The sequence below is a fragment of the Rhincodon typus genome, chromosome 21 (genome assembly GCF_021869965.1).
Source record: "Rhincodon typus isolate 14 chromosome 21, sRhiTyp1.1, whole genome shotgun sequence".
Lineage (NCBI taxonomy): Eukaryota > Metazoa > Chordata > Chondrichthyes > Orectolobiformes > Rhincodontidae > Rhincodon > Rhincodon typus.
Genome location: NC_063352.1, coordinates 18548437 through 18557682, shown reverse-complemented (window position 1 = coordinate 18557682; position 9246 = coordinate 18548437). Strand labels below are relative to the sequence as shown.

The following is a 9246-nucleotide window of genomic DNA, read 5'->3' as shown; positions in this document are numbered from 1 at the left end:
CTCCTCCACAGATGCTGCCAGACCTGCTGAGCTTTTCCAGCAACTTTGTTTTTGTTCCTGATCTACAGCATCTGCAGTTCTTTTGGTTTTTATTTAGGAGCAATAGGGAAATTTCATTTGCTTGTATTAACATTAGCAGACAGAACAAAATCTGAGTAAAAGTCAGACTTTATGGTTATACAAAAAACAAACAAACATTTCTCCTGTACACTTACACCAAATCATTTTACTACTTTGTTTTGCTGTTATCAGTAAGTTGTAGAATACATCAGCAGAATTAAGTTATAAAACATTAATTTCACAAGTGAAAGGCTTAGAGGAAAAAGTTTAAATCAATAACAGAATTCCAGCACTTTTAGTGCAGAAATGCACTGCTCTAAATGAATTAAGAACTGAAGTTATGATCAGTTATTGCACTTTATAAGACCTTTACCACTTTTACAGTACATTCTTCTGTTTTAGGCCACTTCAAACTATACAAATTAGACTAATTTTGTGGAATCACAATCTATAAACCTTCTACCTATACAATCTATAAATAAGAGAGAGAGATTTAAGGTCAAATCAATCGAGCTTGAAATTTTCTGTTCCTTGACCATGGAAGTTGATTTAGACCAGAGGAATAGTCTTCAAGCATTTCTTGCATAAGTATAGACCCCAAACTGAATGAATCACCACATGAAATACGAGGCCATCTTAGGGGGGAAAAAAGTGCGTTTTCTAGTTTTGTTCAACTTTTTAAAAAAAAAAAAAAAAATGCTAATCACAGAACTTCATTGATGGCAGATATGGAGTCATGTCCTTTAGTGAAAGCAGCTTGCAACTGGTGACCAACAACAATGCAGACATTTTTTTGTTGGATTTACTGTATAATAGTCCATCATACTCTTTAAATGTATTTTTATGTATCATTTTCCATTCATTAAATAGATATGGCAGGGTCAAATTTTAATCTAGTATTACAAGGGTGTCAAAACCATTATTCTACCTGATCCTATAGGTTTCCTGTCCGGCAAGTCTCTTTGACATTTGCCTTCATTCATCATTTCTATTCATCTGTTTTGTACTGAAAACAGCATCTTATTCTTCAAGTTCTCAAAAAAATATACACCTTAATTTTATTCCCATTGTTCCAGAGGTGGCAGTCAGTTCAGAATTAAATGGAATATATTGGAAAATGCAAACACTACCAAGTGGCAGTTAGCAACTAACAGGGTTGAGAAACTACATTCTTTAATACTTCGTTGCAGAGCTATTGTTTGGTATCTTGCAAATAGTGTGGCTGGTTGTGTTATGATAGATTTCTAGTCATAAATACACCTATTCCCATACATTCCTTTCTTTAAACACTCATCTGAATGTATAAAAGATTAAATTTAACATGTTATAAACACAAATGGGCAAGAATACAGTCAAATAGTAGCTGTTGTGCAAGGTTGCTAAAACATTTTAACAGTAGTGTAATCTCACTATACATAATTAATTGCACAGATGTTACAACTCATTGTGCCTGTTTAGATACAAGAATATTTACCTATATAAGCATTATATTTAACAGTTTTAAGTGTTGAGTTTGGAGGAAAATGAAAAACTGGATCTCAAAATGATAGGAGATGACTTTCCTAGTTTTACCTTTGTCCCATCTACTCTGTAGAAATAAGTGTCTTGTGGTTTTTAAGAGCTAGAATTAGTTTTATCATTCCAAAAAGTAGTATTTAAAAAGTTAGCCCAGCAGAGTCCTAGATCCCCCATCGCTGACCACCCCATCATGAATTGATAAAGTTTCAATTATTAAATCTTTTGAATATGGCTGTGTAATTTAAATAAAATTGATGGGTTGACAGGCTATGAACAGTTGCCTGATGTCAGGTTTTAATTGCCCCATATTAAGAAGGCTTTCTGAAAATGTAAACCTGACATCATTTCTGGTTAGTTGCTGAGTTTAAAATTGTTTGCAATGAACTTTTGTTAAAATCTGTATTCAGAACAATCTATGGTGTTCTACTAAAAATCAGTTTTACAGTAGTCTTTGCATATTACTGAAGCTTTCAATGCTAGTTTTATCCTGGCCATTAATGTAACAGTTACACATATTGCAAATCACCATAGCTACAGTCTTTAATAAACACAATTTAAAGTTAAAGTACTTAGTGGATCCAATCTTCAAATTCCCATCAGAAATATAGGGATAATTTAATTGCAGTTTTTCTATTTACCTGTGACTGCAATTTGTTGGCCAGACAAGAAAAAAGTATTCATGCTAGGTGGCGGAATTATTTTTCTTTCATGGTTGGATTATGTTGAGCATTTCAGTCATCCTATCACTTGCCCTGATGAAAACATGAGACATTCTTTTCATTTATTATCTTTCATGACTTAGCGATGACCGTAAGTGTTTTACAGCCATGAATCACTCCTGAAGTGTGTTTTCTGGGCAGGCAAGGCAGCTAATTTGTACCCGGTAAAGTTCCAGTGATGAACAACCAGCTAATCAATTTTAAATGGTGTTGGTAAATCCGTAATGCTATTGGAACTACTGCTTTAGGTTTCCCACAAAGTATAGAAAAACAGGAGCTTTCCATGTCATTTAAGAATATGTTATACAATTAACCCCAGCAGGACAGTCCAGAGTTGCTTTGAGGTGTCACAAAACAGGCAAATCTGCATCGCCTTCAGAATTACTCAAACAGTTTCTAGGCACCAAGAAAGTGAAACCCTTTAACACAGATACTAATGATATTTTAGAGATTTGACAGGACACTGTTTGAAAAATTTAGGAACACATACATCAGCTAAGCATAGTGCTTAGAATGGCAGATGCTGTAAGTATTTGTATAAGTTTCCATAATGGTATTCACACTACCTATATTTGCAAACTTCAGTTCAACTTTGCTGATGGGCAACAAAAATATTTTAGTAACAGAACTCTAAGCATTTTCTTCAGTTTAGTGTTAAACCAAACTTCTCTAACAGCCTAAATATCTTCAGTAAATTCCTGCTGCATATTTAAAATATCACTAGGTTTATAATGCTGTTTAACAAACTTTGCAATACTATCTGTATGAGTAAAGAGGAGTCAAGTTTTGACAAATCTATCCACTTGAATGGTGAAACACTCAACAGTACATATTTTACCGTGTTTGGGAAGACGAGAGTACCTTTAGCTGCTTAATACCAGGTGAAGACCTTGTTCTTACAGCTTTGTCAAGGGTGTTTATAGTAAATAAGCAATACTAATTGTTCAATATTGAACCATACTGCTTAATTGTGATCCTTGCTATAGAATATTTGTAGCAACACTCAAATATGTTTTCTCATGACAACACTGCATTGTACACATATTATACATCCTTTGCTAGATTATGGGCGACTGTGAATTACTATTGTGACCTCCATTAAACAGGAAGTCTTTACTTCTCCCACATAAGCTCCATTATGAAAAGTTACAAATTACAGCATTGTCTCCATAATATTGTAGAACTAAGGAATTGAGCTGCATCTCTTCATTTTAGTCACATTTTGAGTATTAAGCAAACACTTTAGTTATTTTAGTTAGATAGTCTTTTCTAGCTCAGTGCGTACTGTGCTAGATTTCACTTAATTTTACACTGGCAGATCACAGACAGTAGATAGGACTAAAACTCTAAACTAAGATTCCACAAATAGTCATGACATGTTCACTATGGTCTGATTGATCATCTAGGGAATAAAACCCATATTTAGTGTGGAAGCAGAAAGTATAGGCAGTAGTGGTCCAGCCATCTCAAAGCAAAATAAATGTAAAGTGGTGGCTAGGAAATATGTTGAAAAGTATCTAGGGCTCATACAAATGCCAGTTTCAAAAATGGAGCCATCATTGTTCCTGGGTCTGAGTTCAACCTTTGGATTAGATACACATGGGGATGGTACAACTGTTATACTTAACGTTCAGTCACAGTGGAGCAACAATCCTTGAATACCAATTTGAACAATAGGGTACATCTGATGAAGCTGTGGTGGCAATTGAATGTGCTCTAGTCCTCAGAGTATCACGGACAGTTGGTCCTCAAAGTCAAAAAGATGTATTCAAACGCCATGTGTGTGCACGTACGTGTGTGTGTGTGTGTGTGTGTGTGGGTGTGGCGGGGGGGGGTGGTAAGAGAAACAAATGCAGATTGTAGCTGTAAGGCCTATAATAGATGAGAACTGAGGGAAGAACAAATGGGGACTTCAAACCTGAAGAAAAATCAATGGAGACAAGTCCTTCCAGGAAGTAGGAACAATACTAATTAGTACAGAAAAGGCAAATCTGAAAAAAAAACTACTACATTAAGAGAATATGGCACAGGCTCAAGATGACAAACGGCAAATTTAAGGCTGATTTGTTACTTGGAACAGATGTTCCAGAAAAGTGCAGATGTAAATTTTAAGGTCCTTTCCTGTGGAAAATAGCAATCCCCATCTTACTAACCTTGCAGTGTTTGTGCATATTAAGACTTTAAATTTACAGATACATATCTCAGCTGTGAGATCAACAACAGACAAGTTCTATTTTAATTGCTCTATATTTTAGATTTGCATTTTGGCCCAAACACTTTTTTTTGTGTTCATTGTCTCATTTTATGTACACCTTTAAAGTTGATGAAAGTATTGTCACCAGTAGCAGCCTGTTACATTTTAAGCATCATGCCATGTAACCACTAAAGCAAATCACTTCAATAAGTAACAGAAATGAAACTGGCAAAATATTTGAGAGGAGAACAAGCGCTGACTTCCAATACCTCTGTTCCATACATAAGTGCACATATGCCCATATCTTTAAACTGAGTTCGTAAACTACAGTAAAGGTAAAGGAATATAAATTATTATACAATTGCACAATAATTGCTTAATCTTTGAAGTGCTGCAGTGGATTGAAGTGCTGTTTCTGTTGGGTCCAGGCAATGGTCAGACTTCCTTACTGATATCTTGTAGTTTGTTACATAGATCTTATCTGACTATAATTGGGAAAAGTTGCAAGTGTACAAATTAAGAACACAGAACACACATGCACACACCAAACATTACTTTAAAAGATTATCTCAATGGCACTTTGTAACAACTAAAAAGAAAATATATACAGTACAAACCTATTAATTATGTTGATTTTTCTTCAGATCAATAAAGCTTTGGCTGATGCATTTAAAATGCACTGCATTCGATCTAATCTTTTTTAGTTTTAGGAAAAATAAAATTTGGTTGGGCTCCTACTGCAAGGTGTGCATGTTCGTGTAGCAGATTTAAAAGGAAAATCAGAAAATGAACAGAAAATGTTGGAAATATAAGCAGGCTCATCAGCGTGTATAAAAAGAATGGGTTAATTTCTTGCCTCGCAGAGGGACTGCTGGCAGTTCTATATCCAAAATGTTAACCTCAGTCAAAACTGTTAACATTTTTGGTGTGGATCTTTGTCAATGTCCTTTATCACTTTACAGATGCGAATGGGCCAGCCAATATTTTCTGTGCTTATTTTATATTTGCATCTTCTCAATTATTAAATTTAAATAGCAGAGCAAAGGAGTGAGAAATCTCAAATTCTAGAATACTAGTGAAAAAGAGTTGATGAAGCCCCATCAACTTTAAATAACTCCAGTTGGGTATAAAAAGATTTTGGAGAAAGAATGAAAGAAAAATAGTTTATAGAGGGAGCAGAGATTAGAAAATAAGAATTGTATACACATATCCATCCCTGAGAGAAGAAATGAATGGGTACAGTGAGTTGACACCTATGAATATGGCTTCCATTCCTGATGTTAAAACAAAATATGTTCTAGAATATCACTAGTTTCAAAAGCACATGCCAATAAGCTTGAGGCTTGTTCCTTCAAGATCACCAGTCATAACATGCATCCTTACAAACAAGCAAGCTCTGGATTTTTCAGATGCAAGGCTATTGATGCTCTCCACAGATATTGCCCGACCTGCATTTTTTCCAGCAGATTATGTTTTTACAATCTCCAGAGTCTTACCTCCCATATTCAATAATGAGCAATGCATCCAGATTTCCCTCCAAAACAATCGTTTCAGATATATATTAGACGTCAAAGTGAATGAATTTCTGCTTAAACTGTAGTGCACAAACATCAGGATTTTGGAAAAAATACAGCATTTTCAAACAATGAATGCACTCTAACAAAAAGTTTTTCCTATTAACAAGATCCACTGTAAATGCTGTACTCTTTCAACTGTAAGATTTTTTTTGTCCCATCATCATTCATACAAGAGCATTTCTGTAGAGATTAATTTGGATATTAGCATAAATAACATGAATGAATATAAACTATCAATAGCCATTTGTACAAAAGGTAGGATTGCTTATATAGCATTAATTTAAAATGGCATCTGTTGGTTTCAAATGCATGACTGATTAAGGACTACATTTACAACGTGTGCACTAAATAACTGGCGCCGATCTGTCATTTGTTATTGTTGGTCGGAGCTTTACTGTAGCAAAAGGATTTCCACCACTGAAATGGGAAAACAAACAAAAAAATTAAAAGATGGACATATTACTAACACAACTTAGACAATATTTCACCACAATAACAAAGGAATCCATCATGCAAACATTATTCTTGTAGTTTTACCACACAGAACATATGCTGTGGGTACAAGTGGGATCATAATACAAAACGGTGCACATTACACAAAAATTAGGAACAAAAAATGCAAAAGTCATTTTCAAAATGCAAAATTTCTGCGCACACAATGCACCTGGATCTTAGGATTGTTTCGCTCTCTCTGTATGCAATCTTGGCAATTACTTTTATGCAAATTAAAGAAATTATAGCCTTGAGAAAGGAAAACTTACTTTTGAGTTGTGTAACTCTGGGATAGACAAACAGTAAGGGGTTTAGAGATGAAACAATTCTGAAAATGTACCCAGGAGTGTTTTTAAAGCCTGCATTTTGAAAGTCCTACAAGAGGGGGACCAACAATAACACCAGTCAAGTGGTAGAGCATGTCAGTGATAGTGACCATATCTGAGTAAGATTTAAGGTAATCATGGAAGAGGACAAAGATGGACTGGAAATAAAAAGGTTCTGGCTAGGAAATGCCGATTTTAATGTGATAACATGGCCAAACTAGACTGGGAGCAGCTACTTGAAGGAAAATCTACATCAGAACAGTGGGAGTTCTTTAAAAATAAAATAGTTCAGGGCCAACACGTTCCTGTAAAGGTGAAGGATGGGGCTGACAAATCCCCAAAACCCGGAGTGTCAAGGAATGCTCAGGATTGGACAAGGTGGGAAAGGGAAGCCTATATCAGACACAGAGGACTCAAAACCTCAGACCCTAGAGGCACAAAGAAAGTTACTTAACTTGGGGTTACTTAAAAATATAATTAGAAAAGCAAAGGGTGGGGTGGGAATGTAAAAACTACTGGGTAAAATAAAGGCATGTTACAAGTTCATTAGGAGCAACAGGATAACAATGAAAAGTAGAGGCTATGGAGACCAAAGTGGCAAAACTTATGAGGAGCCAGAGGAGATGAGTGAGGTTGTGTATAAATACATCTGCATTTGCTATAAAGGAAGGACAAAGTAGGGATTGAGATCAGAGGGAAAGACTAATATATTAGAATAATTTATAAATAGTGACATTAGTAGATTTAGCAGGCTTAAAACATGGAGCCCAGATGAGATTTAGCTCAGCTGCTGTGGGAGGCAAGGGGAGATTGCAGAAGACCAGACATGAATTTTCAAATCCTCTGGACAAAGGGGAGGTGTCAGAGGACAGAAGGACTGCTAAAATGGTTGCATTATTCAAGGAGGATGATAGGGATGAACCAGGATACTATAGGCCAGTGAGTCTAACATCAACAATAGGGAAACAATTGGTTTTAAAAAAAAATGGACGGACAGAATTTGTAATGATTGGAACCCAGGTTGACCTTGTTGACTAGGAGGTCGGTGATTGGACTTGTTAATCTTGGCCAAAAAGGAAAGCCCTGGCTGACCAATATAACCAGGATATTTGAATCTCTTCAGTTTGGGTGACTGAATCTGAGCTGGCTGGCCACAGCCAGTGTACTGTGCACAAGTAAATAAAGGGTGACTTGGTGACAGGATACCAGCCTCTGTGCTGTTATTTCAGTGTTGATGAGAGAAAACAGGACATGCCTGAAGAACGTTCGCTCGCAATCTTGGAGTTGGGGTGAACATTTCTGTCATTGTGCCTTTGTTTGGGAAGTTTGATCCTGCTGAAGACTGGGTCCAGTACGTGGAAAGAATGCGATATTTTTTCTGGGCAAATAACACTGGGGCAGATGAAAAGCAACATGTAATCCTTCTGACTACTTATGGACTTGCAGCATTTTTGGTTATTAGGGGTTTAACTTTTCCAGAGGCACCAGACACTAAAACCTTCCAGGAGTCGATGAAATGATGAAGGAATATTACGACCCCAAACCTCCCCTAATTCTGAGATGCTACTGGTTTTATTCGGCTATTAGAGAACCAGGTGTATCTGTATCGGGGTTTTTGACAAGGTTGAGACTACTGGCAGAGGCATGTGATTTTGGGTTAACACTGAACGAGATGCTGAGACCCCATTTGGTATGTGGGATTAATGATGTAACCATGCAGAAGTGCCTACTAGCTGAAGCCCAACTGGACTTCAGACAGGCACTACAACTGGTATTGTCATTAGAAAATGCAGCAAGTGGAGCATGGGAGCTACAGGCATCCCAATGGAAGTGGACTCGCTCACCTCTCTGGCTGAGCTTGGGGAACACCACTCGAGTGTAGACAATCGCAGAGCCTCACACAGGGCATATCCTGAACAGAGGGACCTTATGCCAGCCCACAGCAGAGCCCCACAAAAAAGCCGAGCCTTGGCCAAGTGGCTAAAGAGTTCTTCAGGATCTGGGCCGACAAGCCATTGTAATTACCACCAGTATGTGGACTCGAGAAAGCAAAGGAATCAAGGCCTGACTCGAGAAAGAAAACTTGTAGGCTGGTACCCAGAAGAGTACATACCCTGGAAAGTCCCCCTACATGTGAGTTGGAACAATTAAGTTGCTTAGCGACACCCAAATCGGGACCAATTAAAATTAATATTTGGTTAAATGGTCACCCAGTTCCTACAGAGGTCAATACAGGTGCAGCTGTATCTGTGGTTGCAGAATCTGTTTTTAACAAGATTCGCTCAGGACTCCAATTCTTAAGCTTGCACAAAGCCCCAGTCAGACTGAGAACATACACTGGGGAACTGTTGCAGATTAAG

The 9246-nt window shown here is 37.0% G+C and overlaps 1 long non-coding RNA gene across 1 annotated transcript in view; it reads right to left on the bottom strand.

Annotated features, from left to right (window-relative positions):
• Positions 1 to 150: 150 nt before the first annotated feature.
• The window catches only part of LOC125485663, a 30921-nt gene continuing 21825 nt past the window's right edge, over positions 151 to 9246 (bottom strand). The window contains exon 4 of the long non-coding RNA XR_007264377.1: positions 151 to 6485. This is a non-coding gene — a long non-coding RNA (uncharacterized LOC125485663). The remainder of the gene's footprint in view (positions 6486 to 9246) is intronic.